This window comes from Sminthopsis crassicaudata, chromosome 1, assembly GCF_048593235.1.
Source record: "Sminthopsis crassicaudata isolate SCR6 chromosome 1, ASM4859323v1, whole genome shotgun sequence".
NCBI classification, from domain to species: Eukaryota; Metazoa; Chordata; class Mammalia; order Dasyuromorphia; family Dasyuridae; genus Sminthopsis; species Sminthopsis crassicaudata.
The window spans coordinates 688,115,817-688,121,816 of record NC_133617.1 but is presented as its reverse complement, the minus strand read 5'-3'; positions in this window follow the sequence as shown (position 1 = coordinate 688,121,816).

Below are 6,000 nucleotides of genomic sequence, written 5' to 3'. Positions count from 1 at the left end.
ACTTTATTTTTGTGGCAAGTGTTTTGTAATTTTATTCATATAATTCCTGACTATTCTTTGGTAGATGGATTCCCAAATACTTTATACTCTCAACATTTGTTTGGAATGGAATTTCTCTTTGTATCTCTTGCTGTTGCATTTTGTTGGTGATATATAAGAATGCCGAGGATTTATGTGGATTTATTTTGTATCCTGCCACTTTGCTAAAATTCTGAATTATTTCTAATAGCTTTTTAGCAGAGTCTTTGGGGTTCTCTAAGTATACCATCATGTCATCTGCAAAGAGTGATAGTTTCATTTCCTCATTTCCTACTCTAATTCCTTGAATCTCTTTCTCGGCTCTTATTGCCGAGGCTAGCGTTTCTAGTACTATATTGAATAGTAATGGTGATAGTGGGCAACCTTGTTTCACTCCTGATCTTACTGGGAAAGGTTGCAGTTTATTTCTATTGCATATTATGCTTACTGATGGTCTTAAATATATGCTCTTGATTGTTCTAAGGAATAATCCATTTATTGCGATACTCTCAAGAGTTTTTAGTAGGAATGGATGTTGGATTTTGTCAAATGCTTTTTCTGCATCTATTGAGATGATCATATGGTTTTTATTAATTTGATTATTAATATGGTCAATTATACTAATAGTTTTCCTAATATTAAACCAGCCCTGCATTCCTGGTATAATTCCTACTTAATCATAGTGTATTATCCTGGGGATGATTTTCTGAAGTCTTTTTGCTAATATCTTATTTAAGATTTTAGCATCAATATTCATTAAGGAAATTGGTCTATAATTTTCTTTCTCAGTTTTCGATTGGCCTTGTTTAGGTATCAGTACCATGTCTGTGTCATAAAAGGAGTTTGGTAGGACTCCTTCACTCCCTATTTTTTCAAATAGTTTATATAGCATTGGGGCTCATTGTTTTTTAAATGTTTGGTAGAATTCACATATGAATCCATCTGGTCCAGGGGATTTTTTCCTGGGGAGTTGATTAATAGCTTGTTCTATTTCTTTTTCTGAAATGGGACTATTTAAGCAATTTATTTCCTCATTTAATCTAGGAAGCCTATATTTTTGGAGGAAGTCATTCATTTCACTTAATTTATCAAATTTATTGGCATAAATTTGGGCAAAGTAACTCCTTATTATTTCTCTAATTTCCTCTTCATTGTTGGAAAGATTCCCCTTTTCATTTGTAAGACTAACAATTTGATTTTCCTCTTTCTTTTTTTTTTTTTTTATTTGATCAGATTAATAAAGGTTTATCTATTTTATTGGCTTTTTCATAAAACCAATTCTTGGTTATATTTATTAATTCAATAGTTTTTTTTACTTTCAATATTATTGATTTCTCCTTTTAATTTTTGTATTTCAAGTTTAATTTTTGGTTGGGGGTTTTTAATTTGGTCTTTTTCTAGCCTTTTAAGTTGCAAGCCCAATTCCTTAATCTTCTCTTTCTGTATTTTCTTCAAATAAGCCTCTAAAGATATACAATTTCCCCTTATTACTGCTTTAGCTGCATCCCATAGATTTTGGTATGATGTCTCATGATTGTCCTTATCTTGGGTGAAATTATTAATTGTTTCTATAATTTGCTCTTTCACCCAGTCATTCTTTAAGATGAGAATATTCAGTTTCCAAATACTTTTTGGTCTATTTATCCCTAACTTTTTACTGAATGTAGCTTTTATTTCATTGTTGTCTGAGAAGAAGGCATTTATTATTTCTGCCTTCCTACATTTAATTTTGAGGTCTTTATGTCCTAATATATGGTCAATTTTTGTATAGGATCCATGAACTGCTGAGAAGAAAGTATATTCCTTTCTATTGCCATTCAGTTTTCTCCAAAGGTCTATCATACCTAGTTTTTCTAATGTTCTGTTTACTTTTTTAATTTCTTTCTTGTTTGTTTTGTGGTTTGATTTGTCTAAATCTGAGAGTGCAAGGTTGAGATCTCCCACTATTATAGTTTTACTGTCTATTTCTTCTTGCAGTTCTCTTAACTTTTCCTTTATAAAGTTAGATGCTATACCACTTGGTGCATATATGTTTAGTATTGATATGGCTTCATTATTTATGCTACCTTTCAGCAGGATATAGTTTCCTTCCTTATCTCTTTTAACGAGATCTACTTCTGCTTTTGCTTGATCTGAGATAAGGATAGCTACCCCTGCTTTTTTGGCTTTACCTGAAGCATAATAGATTCTGCTCCAACCTTTTACCTTTACTCTATACCTGCTTTAAGTGTGTTTCCTGTAAACAACATATTGTAGGGTTCTGATTTTTGATCCAGTCTGCTATCCATTTCCATTTGATGGGAGCGTTCATCCCATTCACATTTACAGTTAAAATTACTAATTCTGCATTTTCTGCCATCATATTATCCCCAAATTATGCTTTTTCCCTTGGTCCCCCTGAACCCCTTCCCCAATATTCAATTTATAGACCCCCGTTCTGACGCGCAGCCCTCCCTTTTTTTTTTTTTTAGTATCCCTCCCCCATCCCTCCACGTCTCTTCTCTTATTCTCCTTTTCCTTTTCCCTTTTCCTCTCCCCCTTTTTAATGAGGTGAGAGAGAATTCTCTGAAAAAGAAATATGACAATTATTTACTCTTTGAGCATCTTCTGATGAGAGTAAGATTTACTCAATGATTCTCCCCCTCTTTAAATTCCCTCAGATATGGTTTATTTTCTATGCCTCTTCCTGGGATGTAGTTTCCCTCTTTTTATCACTCCCTCCCCTTTTTCTGATACTACCCCCTTCCCTTTACTACACCCCCTCCTTTTTTTTTCTTTTATATCAGTAAAATCAAATTATCCTTGAGTACTTTTTATATACCCACAACAGAGTTACAGTTCTCAAGGTTTCTGTGTACCTTTTTCTGTTTCTCTTCAGTCTTGTGGATGTAGATCAAAATTTTTGTTTAAGTCTGGTTTTTTTCTTAGAAACATATGGCATTCCTCTATTTCATTGCATGACCATCTTCTTCCATGTAAAAAGATGCTAAACGTAGCTGGGTAGTTTATTCTTAGTTGCAATCCTTGATCTTTTGCCTTTTCAGAATATCAGGTTTCAGGCCCTTCTATCTTTTAATGTGGAGGCAGCCAGATCTTGTGTGACCCTTATTGTGGCACCTTGGTATTTAAATTATTTTTTTCTAGCTGCTTGCAGGATTTTCTCCTTTGTGTGGTAATTCTGCAGCTTAGCCACAATATTCCGTGGTGTTCTTTTCTTAGGGTCTATTTCAGAAGGAGTTCGATGAATTCTTTCCACATCCACTTTCCCCTCTGTTTCTATTATCTCTAGGCAGTTGTCTTTGATAATTTCCTGTATAATAGAATCTAGGCTCTTTTTTTGGTCATAGTTTTCTGGAAGTCCAATGATCCGCAGATTATCTCTCCTAGATCTATTTTCCAGGTCTATAGATTTTCCCAGTAAGTATTTGTCGTTGTTCTCCAGCTTCTCATTTTTTTTTTTTTTTGTTTTGTTTGACTGATTCTTGGGTTCTCAATGAATCATTCATTTCTATTTGTTCTATCCTGACTTTTAAGGAGTTATTTTCTTCATTCACAGTTTTTAGTTCTTTTTGTAAATGCCCAATTTCATTTTTAAATGAGTTATTTTGCTCTATTGAATTTTTTTCCATTTCCCTAATTTTTTTTTTTTTGGAGAATTATTTTCTTTTTCCAATTCAGAAATCCTATTTTCTTGGGACTTTTTTATCTTCTCCAATTCAGAAATCCTATTTTCTTGAGACTTTTTTATCTTCTCCAATTCAGAAATCCTACTTTCCTGTGATTTTTTTCCCTTTTCTAATTCACTAATTTTGTTTCCCTGCATCTCTTGTGAATTCTTTATTTTTTCCAACTCCAATTTCTGAACATTGTTATTCTCTATCATAGGTTCCCTTTCCTTTCCCCATTTTTCTTCAAACTCTCTTAACTTTTTAATAGTCTCTTCATGGAGAGAGTTATGTGATGGGGGGCACGAATCGTTCCCCTTTAGGTTGCTATCTGCTGACTCTCTGCTGTTAACTTCCTCGGGGTTGGATACCCGCTCTTTCTCTGTGTAGAAGCAATCTATGGTTTTTTTGAGCTTCTTGCTCATACTTAAAAAATCTTTTGGGGTCTGTCCCTGGGGTAGGAAATTATTTATTTATTGCTTTACCAGCTTCCTCCCCGACCGGATGGTTGCAGAGGCCCCTGTGCCTGAGCTAAGAGAGAGCTCTGGGATAGAGTTCCCCACCCCCTCCCTGGAAGTGCCTCAGAGGTGACCAGCACTGCTGTGCCCTGAGGGCGCTGTGTTTTAGCGGCTTCCCTGAGGTTCGAGACTGAACAGTAAAAGGGACTCAAAGTCTAGCCTATGTGTCCTAGTGGGACGTGGATGTATGCAGCAGGTGACGTGAAAAGCCCCTGCACTCAAACTGGACGTGTCTGCCAGAAACCTCGGTCCCTAGTTCAAAGGTTCTGCTTCTCTGGGACTTCCGTTCCACCTCCTGCAGGGGAGCCAGGCACTATGAGTCATTGCCCTGCCCACTGTTTAATCTCTTAACTACCCCTGAGGAAAAATCCTGGGTTGCCTATGTTGGCCACACCCCCAGTGCAGAGATCTGCTGAGTCACCCCTGGGATCCCGGGAGATCCAATCTGGTTTTAAATTTTAAAGTGGCTTATATTTCTCCTCTGAACTGCTGTTTTATAAGCAGAGAAGAGCTAACAGCCTGTGCCAGATTCTTTTATGTCAGTGGATTCTCTGATCCCAGAGCCCTCCCCAGCGCGACCGGCTCAGTGTGCCACTACCCCACCATCTGCACTGGCCTCTCTTCTTCCTCCCCTGGGAGCTGACTTTTCCTGCTGAAACTCCAGATTCTCTTCAGCTGGTAAGTCGTGCTTCCAGTCCTTGTGGATTCTATCAGTCCAGAACTATTTCTGAGGCTGATTAAATCTAGTTGGTTGTGAGGGAAGAAAGGAGCTTACAGAATGGTGTGTATCTTCTCCACCATCTTGGCTCTGCCCACCCCCATAATTATATTGATGCAAAAATGTTAAATAAAATATTAGCAAAGACAATACAGAAATCCATCTCCATGATAATATACTATGACCAAGTAGGATTTATATCAGGAATGCAGGACTGATTAATGATTAGGAAAACTATTAGCATAATTGACTATGTAATTAACTAAATTACAGAAGAAAAAAAATTCATACGTTTATCTCAATATTTGCAGAAAAAGCATTTGATGAAATACAATACCCATTCCTACTAAAAACACCAGGATATATATGAATAAATGGAGTCTTCCTTAAAATGATCAGTAGTATCTTTTTGTAACCATGAGCAAGCATCATATAGAACCATTGCCAATAAAATCAGGGGTGAAAAAATGTTGTGCATGATTACTATCAAACATTGTAATAGAAATGTTAGCTTTGATTTTTGTTTTTGTTTTTTTTTAATTTTATTTATTTATAATTTTTTTCACAGTATATATGCATGAGTAATTTTTTAAAAACATTATCCCTTGTATTCATTTTTTCAAATTATCTCCTCCCTCCCTCTACTCCCTCCCATTGATGACAGGCAATCCCATACATTTTACATATGTTACAGTATAACCTAGATACAATATATGTGTGTAAATACCATTTAATTGTTGTACATTAAGTATTAGAATCCAAAGATATAAGTAACCTGGTTAGATAGACAGTAGTACTAACAGTTTACATTCAATTCAGAGTGTTTCTTCTCTGGGTGTAGTTGTTTCTGTCCAATATTGATCAACTGGAAGTGAGTTGGATCTTCTTTATGTTGAAGATATCCACTTCCATCAGAATACATCTTCATACAATATTGAAGTGTACAGCGATCTTCTGGTTCTATTCATTTCACTTGGCATCAGCTGATGTAAGTCTCTCCAAGCCTCTCTGTATTCCTCCTGCTGGTCATTTCTTATAGAGCAATAATATTCCATAACCTTCATAAACCATAATTTAACAA